General features: G+C 37.4%; 1 protein-coding gene and 1 long non-coding RNA gene across 12 annotated transcripts in view; both read right to left on the bottom strand.

Moving 5' to 3' along the window:
* Positions 1–13,969, bottom strand: part of dgo (ankyrin repeat domain containing protein 6 diego) — a 236,197-nt gene that overhangs the window by 16,403 nt on the left and 205,825 nt on the right. The gene's annotated exons all lie outside the window — the stretch shown is intronic.
* LOC143174306 (uncharacterized) lies at positions 1,259–5,494 on the bottom strand. The gene is made up of 3 exons (XR_012998137.1): positions 5,160–5,494; positions 1,973–2,063; positions 1,259–1,285 (listed from the first exon to the last, which is right to left on the bottom strand). It is a non-coding gene; the product is annotated as an uncharacterized LOC143174306 (long non-coding RNA).

Here is a 13,969-nt window from a genome sequence, read left to right as displayed (position 1 = left end):
TGGCATTCCCTTCGAGCAAGAACTGCAATAGGATCTGTCGAATGTAAAGGGCAAATGATACCTTGATGCGTCCCTGACACGTACCACTTGGAAAGCCGATCAGTGGCTTTGTAGGGAAGATCCCTGTTCAGGGCTTTGTTGCATGTGCATAATACGCTTGGACCATTACACTGACTTGCGCCATGAACATTTTGCTTTTCGTTCTAGGAGTTTTTGCGCTGTTATTATTATACTCGCTTGTCATTCCCTTAAGTAATTTCGATTTTCAAGTTCATCCTAGATCTAATAAGGTATTTTTTGTTTTTACAAAGGAGCAATTTTATATATTGATCTATTTAATAAAGAAATTGGTTAAAATTTTCCTTCCTATGTGCACTGATTTTCTTATGTTCCAAATAATATGTACAGAATACTAAATTTGAATATAAATGATGCTGTATAAATAAGAGAATGTTATCAATTATTATTTATCATTTTCTTTAATCATTCATTATTTATCACCCTTTGGCCCCTTCGTTAATTTTGTAAGCAATGCTTTGAACATTTCGATTAGTAACTTAATGTTTTTCTGTTTATGTGAAGAATAGATAAAAGACACTATTATTGATTATTTATAAGGTGATGGTGCAGTTCTATTTTAATGTAGTATAATAACTGCAATCAATTCTTCTTATAATATTGGAAATATTAAATATTATATTCCACACTTCCCAACAAGTCTGAAATTTAAAAAAAAATTGTAATCAAGTAGAACGTAAACAAAATAATAGAAATTCTATATATATAAAGGTTAATCTTTGTAAAATGAGTCAATTGAAATAATGAAATAGATAAACTGTCACACACACGCACACACACACAATAAAATCTAATGTTTGCAGCGAATAAAATGTTCGTTTAAGAAATAGTTACAAGTGCAAAAATGTATTTTTGTGTTCTATCGATTCTTAAAGATACAGTATATTATGAAATAATATCATTTTCTCCAAAAAATAATGAGAAATTTTTGTCGTCTCTATTAATGCCAGGTAAATTAAAAAAAACACAGCGCGGAATTTAAAACACAATTTAAAACGAACTCTACATGTAACGCTGTTCAATACGGTAGGTGCGATATTTGATTGCTCCTGGGACTTAAAACACACACTGTTTTCGTAACCGCAACTTGTTCGCGGTTTTACCTGCAGGAATTCAGATCTGTTCTGCATGGATGTTTATTCGTTGTTTGGTTCCCCTCCAATGATTCGGAAACAACGCCATCGATAATGCTTTGTAACAAAATGGCCTGCAGCCATTTATCCAGAACAAATATAAACAGTGAATGATTAGCATTCAAACTACAGTTACAGCATTTTTTAAATTCTTTCTTTACAAATTTTAATTTCGTATAATTGTAATTTCGTTCTATTATTTATTTATTCTATTCACAATGAAAGATTCTGCTTTGACCTTAAATATTTCATCCGAAAAAGGAATGAACTGACTGTTTAGAAATATAAAACTATGGTTACATGAAAGTGACTTAATCTTCCGATAGATGCTTCATTTTATTCCTCGTTTTATTATGCAGTACTGTTTTTTTTATAATACTTTCATCGTAAACCTTAAATTTCTCGAAATATATATCATCCAAACGAAATCGCGATAAAGTCAGTATTTTGTAGTTGAAAATAAACATTAGCGTTAGAATATGGTGCTCAACAAGGTTTATAAAATGTGTGGAAAGTCACAATGTTCTTAGAAGGGATTTTAAACGTATACCCAATGTCATCGTCACAGATCAACCATGAAAAATGAAGAAATTCGTCGAATCGATTACCATCGAATGTAAAACCAGTGATTTTCGTAACCGCCAGGTTTGACAGCTTTTCACATGCTGCGTTTTTATTACAGCTTGTCAGAAACGCTTAAGCTCCTTTCTTCCTGACCGCATTTAAGGGAACGTATTAATGATGCTGCTCGTAGTGCGCACCTGAACATTATACATGCTTCGTATCGAGTGTAGCGTGTGCTCCAGAAAAGTCCCAGGTTCGCACCGAGTGCGTCGCACAAATTATTGTCATCTGAAAAATTAGCATTCATGATATCCGTAGTTAAGGTGTCCGCTTTTGAAGCGTTTATGAAACTCATCGACGCGTTTCTCATTACAACACGTACTTAATTATTAACGCTTGCTTCTGAGAAATGATTCAGTTTCTGAGGAACTATGAACTAAATTGAAATAGAATCAATCGAGAACTCAATAAGTATACTCTTATAATTTGCAGAGGAAAGTACCAGCCATTCGATTCGTTTGTTTGGTAGATTTAATGTTAAAATGTCATTTTTTATTTACACGATACAACGACAGTTCAACGAAAACTCAGCTACATTTCTATGTAATCGAATATGGAGGATATTCACATGTACACAATGTATGGTGGACCGACGCGCCCGCGACTGGCGCGTGTTTCATTTGTGTCCGCAGAGACATTTTTGTAGCCGTCCTGCGACGGCAGTCTTCACGCGGACATTGTCCGAATAAAGCGTGCTGCTCTAGACATTACAGAATATATTATTAAACATCGATGTTCCTAATAAAATACATTTTCAACATCGAAACATTCTTCATAACAAGGATATCAGAAATTTAAATATTTTATATCGCAGAATCGATGATATTAACGGTTCAAAGATATGAAAAAAGAATTGTCTGAACAAGGTTCGAATCCTGAGACTCTGAATATTTCAAATCTTGTTTGTATAGTTCGTAATTTGTATTTTGTTTGATGAATTCGTTGTTTCTTCATAAGACAAAGTAATCAGTGGTAATTGTTTGATAAAATCGATTCCCTTAACTTCCATTTTCCACCGAAGGACATCCCACTCTTGTTCTTTACTAGCCAGCTGCGTCGAATCACCGTAAGATTGATTATCGCTGTCCGTACTGGCATGCTGAAAATTACGGAAACCGATTCCGGTTTCTAAGCGCACTAAGTGCCCTGCTTGCGTTCCTTTTTTCACCGCCGGCAAAATCATGGAAAAGTGACCACAATCCTTCCTCGCAACGTCTTCTGGCCGTTCACGCCACTTTTTGCCATTCTGTAAAAGGACATCCTTCGCAAAACCCTAATTATGAAATTGCTGAAGCTTACTGTAGTGGGTTTGTGTCTCAAAAACTTTGAGTCCATTAAGCTTTTTCCGCGCGATCAACAATTGTAACGATCCGAACGTCGGGTTATCGGAAATGCAGTAAAGTGGCAGCATTCACTTGTAAAACGAAACTAATTCGCACAGTTATGGGATATTTAAACTGCAATAGATACATTGCTATATTCGTATGTTAAATTCTTTTAAAACTGAAATGAAATTCTTTTTCGAATTCTTTTTAAACTCTTGTTACTTGCGTTTTAGATACAGTTAATTTTCATTGGTATCTCCCATCAATAAAAAGAATCACATTTATTATACTTTTCTAACTTGTATTTTTGTAACACTTCAAATTAGAACTATATAAGTTTGATTGCCAAGCGTATTTCATATTTTAAAATCAACAAAAATACTTCGATTGACATCAGTTTTTAAACAGCCATTGATTTTACTTTGTTTTCTCTCTCTCTCTCTTTTATTCAATTCTTCATTTCTTTTCTTCGTATATCTTTTCTCTTTCTTGTTATATCATTTTTTTGCAGGTTTCAATGGTTCTTCCTCGTCTTATTTTCACTACTCTTTTCTCATGAATATTCTTCAACATATTATTTCTGCTTGCTTTCTTTACCTCCTACTTTCCTCTGCCATCTGTATGTGCCTTCGTGTCCAGTTATTTTCTATTCTCTCTAATCTTCTTTTTAACCTCTTCGCCCCTTTCATAACCATTTATTTACCTGTACTTGACTGTCGCCAACTGTACTGTTACTATTTTATGCCCTTCCTCTCCAGTGAAACGCATCTTTCATTACGTTCTACCGCTGTCTCTTCTTTTTCAGTTCTTCATAAATATTTTCTCCCTTCTTTATTCTCTATTTCCAACCTCTCTTTAATCACTCTTAATAATCTGTTTTCTTCGTCGATATTCATTCACTTATTTGTTTTCAATATTCAGATTTATATTATATTATATCTATTAGCCTTCTCTGTATGTTCTTAAATGCCTGTTTCAATATTTTTTGGTTCTGTTTACCCTCATACAATCTCTTTCACTTTCGTCTCTTCTTTCATCTCCCCCTCGCCTCATTTTCTGTCTTCCTCGGCTGTTCCCCACGTATTATTTTACATCTGTTTCTGTGGCTTCATCTCTCTTACTCTATAATTTCCTTAATTCCTTTCAATATTATCGTAAACTTTATTTCCTTTCCCTTGTCTGCTGATCCTTCTTATCCTTTTGTTTCCAGGTAACTTAAAAAGACTATTTTAACATTCTCAATGTTCTTATCTTCGAAGTGAATAGAAAATCTCTTCATTCTCCCGCGAATTATTGGTGGTCTGAAATAAGTCTGATGAGTCTTTGCACTCGACAATATTTTTCATTATAAATATTCATTATTTTCCGATTAAATCGATGATATATTTTGCAACTGACACGAAGAAACATCTTGTATGAATTAAGGGACACAATTATTTCGTTTCAATGGTTCGTGTGTTGATACATTATACCTTGCACGATCAATAAAGTTTTAAATAATCTTAAAAAAAAATACAAATGATAATCGATAAAGTTCTAAACAATCTCATTAAAAAATATAAACTACAATTGACAAAGCTTCAAATAACTTGATCAAATAATATAAATTACAATTACCGGAGCTTCAAATAATCTTATCAAAAGATATAAATTAGAATTAACAATGTTCCAAATAACCTCATCAAAGTAGTATAAATTATAATTAACGAAGTTTCAAAGAATTTATCTCCCACGCCGTAACAACCGCTAAGTTCGCCGTCTGGTCGGAGCCAGCCAGAAAGCGCCTCCGCGGATGCTCGGTTCAGTCCGCTCGGGTTCGCGCTCGTTCCCCGGTTTCGCGTAAACGGATATCTTCCCGGGCTGATGCATTGCGACCGGTGGAAACGTCAGAAGTTAACAATGCCAGGTTTTGCCGGTGATTTAGAACCGAGTGGCTGGTACTTCGTGGGCGTGCGTGCATTTGTCCTTACTCGCGTGCACGTCTCGCTGCGTCCCTTACTTAGGTGGGTACAAAGCGGCCGTGTACAGATGGGGAACAAGACCGCGGCCGTGATTTTTGAGAATTCCCGCCGGTGCATCCTTCCCCTCGAAACGCATGTCCCTGGAATGATAATGCGCCGGTTCGTTACGCTTCGGGTTTCGTAGCTGCGTCACCGGCACCGAAGACTGAACGGCCCACTGTATTCTCTTCGCTCGGGGGAGTCACGATGGAAAACATCTTGTATCGTGGACATCGTCCGAGAAATCTTATTTGTCAAATCAGCTTATAAGGAGTATCGTAGCTCGACGTCTACTCGAAGTGGAGCTGGCACTATTTGAATGTCCCGCGATCGGTCGAACGCTGCGAATAAACTTTGAACGTTCGAGCTTTCAAATTGGAAAGTATCCGCATACAATGGGAAAGTATTCGGATGGTTACAATTTATATTTGCATTGCTCGAATGAATTCTTTGGAAAGCTAATTACATGCGCTATCTTCGCTTGCTTAAAATCTTTAATTGTAAATTATCAATCTACTCTTGGTAATTTGTAGTTACAATTAGATTTGTATACAGTATTCATTTGAAAATGCATTTTTTTCATAGTTTGTTTACGTGAAAGAGAATTATACGAAGATTTGTTTCTTGTTTTTAACGTATGGAAACTTTAAATGTTGAAAAATTGTTGCAAAGCGACAATGTTATGCAGTTCGAATTCATTGTCTATTTCGTACATTCGCATATACTACAATGTTATATCTATTCCCAGAAACCAAGTAGCTTTGTTCGTAATGTTTTCTTTATAATGATACCAACGAGATACACTATAGTAACTTCAGTGCCTACAGATGATCTCGAAGATCCATCGACCTTAGGTATAAAAGTGCACAGGGGAAAGGGAACTCCTCCACTCGCGATGTTCGGTTTTCGAAGCATGGTCAGTATCGGCGCGCGCCGAGGCCCGAGCGTCGCAAGTGGAAGAGTCCTCTTGCCCCTGTGCACTTTTAAACCTAAGGCGCATGGAGCTAACGTGAGAGGCGTGTAGTATTTTATCGTTAACAATTCAACAGAAAAACACAAAAATGTTACGCTTATTTTGTCTATGTTTAGACATCGTCTCTGAAGCTTACAGATAGATAATAGACAAGTAATGTATCATTTATATGAAAAACAAATAAACAATATTTAGATCTGGCGAATTCAATTGAAAATTTTCGTCACAAGTCTGCCTCGATATTATAGGAGAAGGAATTAAACTATAAAACAATGAGAAAGAACTAATTCTTCTTTTCTACTAATTAATCCCCATTCATTCCACTTCGAAGAGTCTATATAATAACAATTGTCTATTAATTCCGTTTCTCATAATTCTCCTGTATTCGTTAACGAAAGATCCAGCGGGCTAATGCACAGAAGCTAACCTCACAAGTCATTAAAGTCCTAAATTTTCGCAGATCAGTCGAAGGGTACCAGAGGGAGTCAGCAACGTTCCGCGAGCTCCGCCATTATCTCGACCGCGCATCGTTCGAACAGGCTGGGCGAGCGTGTAATTTATGTAACTTATTATTCAAGGTTCGCGGTGCCCAAGCCGAAGTTGTCGATCGTCGCGAGGCTATCTATCAGTCCGGAGTCATTAGAGGAGTCGGCGACCACGATGGCTCCTCTCGCAAAGGATCATTACGTTCTCGCATCACTGGCTCGCCCCTTCGTCTCTCTTTTTCCCCGCTGCCATCCCGTTCTCGCCGTCAGCGCGAACCAAACGAGGTAGAACGCACTCGAACAAAAACCGCCTCGCTAAAGACCATCGACAAAGGAAATGTCGGTCTGTTAACGTAAGTCGGGAACTTGTTATCACGTCCAAGGTCGCCTGGATCATCGTGATTATTGTCATTACCAGGATTTTTTCGGTACACGAACAGCGATCGCCATTTTCTTCAGTTTCACGTGCACGCGAAATGGCGCCACAACGGAGCATGACTTCGCGATATTACTGACGCGGCGGTCGACTTTAATACCGAAACAATTAATTTCGTATTAATCACCCGTGTATACTTAAACGCTTTCGTTTCGAGCCAGTGGAGCGAGGGCTCGTGAGTGTTTCTTGTTCAAGAGCGAAGTCAGTCGATTTTAGCCGTAATCAAGGGCGGGGCATTGAAAATTCCATTATCATCGTTTTCTTTACGGTCGTCGGCGAAAAGTGGGGCATGTATTTACGACAATGGAGGAGAATGTTTCTTTTTGCTTGGTTTGCTTCAGTTTTTTCTTGTAGGTGTTCGTCGAATTCAGTTACTCTTATACTCATGTTGTTAGTTAAGTTCTGTAGATGGATGTACATTTTTGTATGTACACGGGAATGAGGACGGTTAGTTTGTTATAATTTTCTGATACAGCTGACCTGTTAACTATGGAAGTTAATTTGAAAAATCTCTCGTCTTGCACGCAATAAAATCAAAAAGTGAAGTGTGCACTCGTCAAACGCAGGATGAATGCACCTAAGGTATATTTTAATGAAAAACTAAAGCAAAACAGAGAAGACGTACATGTTTATCTGAAAAGATAAAGAATTCATCGCCGAACGGATTAGTATCATTTCAAGGTTTAAGATGACGTGTACAGTAGTCGAATGAATTAGTAAAAAAAATGCGTGTTAGTAACGTTAAAATAATCGAAAATCGTTTCGTAACCTAACAATGCTAGTGTTATTAATTAATCTCTTCGCGATCCTTGATTTAGCACAGTAACTTTTGTTACGACTTGGAATGCACGCGTTGAATAAATCAATTACCATTGTCAAACATTAAAGCTTTGTTTGTTTTCTATAGCACCGATTTCCTTTACGATTAATAAAATATCCAGAATGAAAATTCGATCGAACGTACATTGTAAAGTTATTGTTACATCGATCATGCAACTATAAACGGTGCAATGCATACGCGAAGCTGTGCTCGAAATAATCAGGTATAGGCTAATTACATGAAAAAAAGCTTCGGGATATGTCATTCCCTTTAGAGGCTCTAAATAGAATATTCCATTTGTATGCACGCCGTGGCCGACCCTATTTAATGTCAAGTGTTTAATGATTACAAATTACCATAATCTCCAATCTTTCTCGAGTTATGATAGCAATCGTAACCGCAGATTACGCTAACTAAGTGTAATTCTTATCACGGGCGAGCTATCGTTAAGCAAATATCGCCTTACGACCGGAGCCTTTTTGTCGACAGGAAATACTTCGAATCTTGGCTGCAATCGCGAATGTATCGTAAATAACCGGGGGAAAATGCGGAGGACGGCCGACGGTGCGAGCCGTAGAAATGATTAGAATTATTAGAAGTCTTAAATGTCCAGTGAGGAAATTTGATGCCAGGAATTTATGGGGAAACATAAAAGTGGGGGAAAATTTTAACGAGCGGCGGTCACCGCTCAGAGAGGCGGGATGCTAAGACCGTTTTGTGGGAAATAAAAGTGATACCGATGGACCTACGCGAAGCGTTTCCGTGACCGTTTCCCTTTTCCACACCGTCGGTGGGCGCTGGAGAGGATTTTCGATTTGAGGGCCCATAAGAAAGCAATAAAAGCGGAGGAAACGGGGTGCGAAGTGAAGAAGCATCGTTAGGATTCATCGGATCCCGCGTAATACGCTTTTGAAATTGAATTAAACGTCTCGATAATAAAAATTCCCGATCTACGACAGCGCGTCGTTCGACTATTTTTATCGTCCGTGGGCAATGCGCATTTTGCTCGACGTAAATTCGAATAATGCTGAGTCGTTATTTCAGATTAATAGGGATAGCCGACGTTTATCCATCCACTTTAAAAGTCAACATTGTTTTTTTAGGCGTGGCGAATTATTTTTCAGGGATTGAGGAAGATGAGGGGTTCGTAACAATATATTTGGTGGAAGGTGCTAGTATATTTTGTGATTATATTATTTATTACTTACTTTTCGATTTATTTATGGATTTTGTGTTTACTATATTTTAAATTTACATTTATTTGTATTTATTTCATTTATACTCGTTTATAAATACTTCTCTCAAATTCAAAAGTATCATTGAAAAAATGGGAGTTCGACTACATTAAAAAAGCGATTGACTGGCAGATAATTAGATTAATTAAAATAGTTTATTTAAAATATACTTCAATTTAATAATCAATTCACTTGTAGGCACATGTATTTTAAGAATAATAGATCATAAATATAGAATTTAATAAATTATTCAATTCTTGTTTTTCAATTGTCTTTCCGAGAGCATGATTGTATTTTATAATGTAGATATGTAATGAAATTCAGATAAAATTCTCGTCGATTTTCGTTTTAATAAAAGCATACAGATAAAATGTAAGAAACGTGGCGCGTAATATACGAGCAGATAAAAATCCGGAATTTTCATTCGTACGTTTTGAATGGTAGGTAATTAGATTCATTCATCTATATCGGAACAATAATCTCAGAAATACCGGTTCTCACCTATCGTATCGATAGATAGATATTCTGATAAGCCATTGTGCGGTTCTTTTGCCACTATTGTACGCAAATCAGTCTCGCGTTGCTTCATCACGCGGTTAGCTACGACTAATTCGCACCTCGGAACGAGATATACCGGTTTTCGTGATCGAGGCATTCATCGATCAATTCGGGGAATTGTTTTGAATTCATTAGCAACATGTTAGCGTTTGATAATTTATTACCGTGGAAAATACTCGAACACTTTCGTAAGAGGAAACACGATTTGTGCCAGGCTAACTGATATGTTTTTGCATCTCGTTAGTCGGAAATGCACGAATGAAATATAAATCAGTCGTTATTTTGTCCAAACGCCGGCAAGATAAGCAACAATGCTAATAACGAAGAAGTATTGCAATTGAAGAGAGTCACTTCTCAAAGAAAGTCCGTAATTAATTGGATATCAAAGATTATTTGTCGTTATATCATTTCACTTATATAAAAATCTCTTACTGTACAAATCCATTAGTTCGAAATTAATTAAAGATCCATACTATCATCAAGAGAAATTAGACTAAATCGTCAAGATCATAATTAATCACTCTTTACGCGTTTAGAACAATAATACGAGTGGCAACAACACTACGAACGTTCATAACAGTTTGAACGACAACTTAATAATAATTCACTCCACAGTAATTATTAATAAATCAAAATAAAATACACGAACGCAACCTCCGCAGAAAAGTCGCCAAGGAATTAGTATAACTGTGCCCGTCAAGTAGTCGTCAGAACGACAAGGAAGACACCGGGTTACTAATCATCGGCGGGGTCTTCATCGCATAGTTGCCTAGCTTATAAATACTTGCGTCAAGAATAATTTCTATCAGAAGTATAAATCTTTCCTTGCGGGTTGCACAGCCGACGCCGCCGGTAATTGCCAAGAACGATCTACGAAAACAAGCGTCCGGCCGGCAATAAATTTTTCTTCTAAACATTAACATTAAGCCTTATCAGCCGAGCGCCGGTTGCGAACGCCGGCGGAATCGAAAGAACAAGTTTTACGAAAACCGTCTCGGCGCACGTCGCGTTGCGCCGCGCCGCATAACGACGTTTGGATACCGTTCACCACACCGCGGTTCACCCTATAACCACGCGCAAACGCGGCTGAAATACCGTGTCCCGTGGTGTACCCGCGACGCTAATTAAACTATAAATTCTGATCCGGAAACGACGCCGTTTCACTCGGCGCGGTGGCTAACGATTTCGCGGGAAGGCATCTAAAGAGGCGAAAAGAAAACTAACAACGAGCCCGGTAACCCGCGATATCCTGCGAGACGAGGCGATTGGCGACACAAGGCGATGTACAGGGTGTTTCTGAAATCGAAGCGATTCCACAGGAAGAAACCCACGACACGCAGTGGTGCTCTTCAGTGGAGAGCTGGACAAAATTCAATTTCCGAAGTTATGCTGCAGCGTTTTTCTGATGTAGTCGATTTATTGCATACACTTCAGTGCATGTAATATCGCTTACAGTTTTTAAATATATTGACTGGTTAGTGAGGTAGAGATTGTCTAAGTTGACGAAATTTCAAGTCTCTTCATGCCTCGAAAATTAGAGCCCCTTTAATGTGCCAGGGAAAATTTCTTTTAACAAAGTTCTCGATTAATACACTTGTCTATTAAAATAGATGATGTAAGCATATTAGCCATAAAAACAAAGTAAAATATCCTGGAATTTACTTGTAACATAAATAAAAAAAATTATGAATTTTGGCTAGCTTTTCGTCAAAAGGCGCCACTGTGCATCGTTGCTGTTATTAACGCGCTAACGGTCTATAGGCTGAACTTCTTGTATGGCTATAAAAACATTTATATAGTGTGAAATTAATAAATGTCAATTTGTAAGTACGAATTAACAATGTATTCAATATTTGTTATGATTTTAGTAAAACGAATATATTTTGTGACTTTGAGGTTACGACGTCGAACGTTTACGCCTGAATATATAAGAGTTTAAAATAATAATCGGACATGCATAATTAATCTGCAATGAACTGAAGAACGCAAAATTATGAAAGCTACAAACAGATAATGTATAATGATATAAGTAGAATAGCCCGTAGATAACGATACATTCGTTTTCAAACTAATTGAAGAACTGTTTAAAAATTATTAAAGAGCGTTGTTGAATTGGAATCGGCCAGAGGCAAACTAACTACAGTTAGTCTGCTTATGACTAACTGTTTCTACTTCTTCTAAATACTATACTTTGTATCTCATAAAAAGAGAGCCCGAGGTAGATTGTGATTAGATAATGCACGGTGTTGCCGCGTGCCCGGCTAATATGCAGCTCCATGCCTGTGCGAGTCTCATCCCTCTGCCAGAGTCTTGGCCAATGTCTTTCAACTTCCTGCCCTTGTGTCTGTTAGTGCCCAACCTAAGCTATTTCCGTAGCGACTACATGGCATGACTAATCTTGTTAGGGAACGCGGAAGACACGCGTCAGACTTAATAAAAGGTGCCTTAACTATAGAGTCATCGAGGAGTTTGGGCTGCTTTTGAATTAAAAAGTTTGCAGGAAATAAAAATATGGAATGGAAATATTTCAATGAAATATGGAAATGTTTGAATAAAAATATGGGACAATGAAATTACAATATAAACAAATTGTAAATGTCTTATGTTAAAGCTTCACATTATCCTTTCTGTATTGCTCGTCTTAATTTCATTTGAAGAAATTTTATAGTATTTTTATTTCTAAGAATTAAGATAAAAAAGGAAACTCTTTTTAATCTAATTATAATACATAAATAGATAGTCTGTAGATAATGGAGAAGAATATCACTTTAAATTTAAAGAAGTACTGTTTATCTTTATTTTAGAAAATAAGAAAAGTATATAAAAACCGTATTATTCATCATATGATTCGAAACGACATCGTTAGCTCGTTAAAAAGTCTCGTCATTCTGTTTATCTTCATTGCTATTAAACAATTATGTGCTGTACATATTCGAGTATATATGACACACGATATGGCAACGCAAAAAATACGTATAACGTGTATCGCACAAACTTTTGAAGCTGATCATCTTAAAACGGAAGTTTTCATCGAAGAGATTTTGTTCTATGTTCAATACTTTTATCCATATAAATTCATCTTTATAGGAGATTGCCACTGTATCGAGATTTCTGGGCAACACCCTATATAATAAAGTCCGAGGCCTTAATCGTCAGCTAGATCTGTTCGCAGAAAGCTCCACCGGGTTTAGCACGGTGCGACACAAGCTACTCGTCAGGCCGGTGTCAAGTCTCGTGCGTTACAGAATGCGTCGGCCGTGTAATGATGATGACTACATAGGAACGGTTGTAATGGAGGCTATGATGCTACAATTATAATGTAATCACGGGCAGTTTCCGATTCCGAATGAAATCCTTTTACTCAATATTCCCGAAGTATTACTTCAACTTTATATAAGTTTCGATTAAAATATGCTCAAAATAATTGATGACACAAAGATAATGAACAAAGATTAATAAAATCAATACCATCGATAATAAAAAGGATTATAATCGATAACTCATTATTCTGTATCTACAAATATTTCATTAATAACTAGACATTAAGTTCAATATGCTCCAATAGAACTGCAAGTCTTCAAGGCTCAGCCTTTAAGGTCAAACCTTGAAGATTCGAAGACTCGAGCGATTTACAATACTGCTGTAAAGTTATACAACACTCTATTTCACGACCCAAAGAGGACCTGAAATCATTATAGCTCCTATATACATAATTGATTCTACGATCGAAAGCGAAAAGAACGAAAATTATGTTGCAATTCCCTTTCGATTTCAAAGCGTCAGAAGCACGAAGATCGGAACGAGCCATTATCTCTCCCCCAAGATGGCCGCTTCGGGAGCGCGTTGAATTCGCGGTATGTACATAGATGTCCCTTTCTTTCAGGAAGATGCATTGCACGCGCGAGGCATCCGAGCAAACCCAACTGGGTGCACGGAAATCGGTGTTGTCGGCGAAAGAATGCGAAATACCGCGAAGAATTCGTCGGTATTATTCACCGGCCCCACGGAAAAATGCCCCGCATTAATCCTGCCCGGCAAGAGGCCCAGGATCACCTGCTCCGTACGGCCACTACACACAAGCTATATTTCCATATACGCGCACAGGGCCAGATGCAGCTGCCGCGCTGCGCTGGCCCCTGCTTGCGACGATCTGATCAATCTGACTTGACTCTTTTCTGTCAGGCGCTAAAGAGTTTCGAATTTTTGGACATTTTGACTGTCGTGTCATTCGAATTTGTGTGATACAACTATTCTACACGAATGTGCTATAGATTTAGGAATGAATTTTTTGTACGACATGTC

This window comes from Nomia melanderi, chromosome 3, assembly GCF_051020985.1.
Source record: "Nomia melanderi isolate GNS246 chromosome 3, iyNomMela1, whole genome shotgun sequence".
Classification (NCBI taxonomy): Eukaryota; Metazoa; Arthropoda; class Insecta; order Hymenoptera; family Halictidae; genus Nomia; species Nomia melanderi.
The sequence above is the reverse complement of the archived record's forward strand: the minus strand, read 5'-3'. Positions and strand labels throughout refer to the sequence as shown.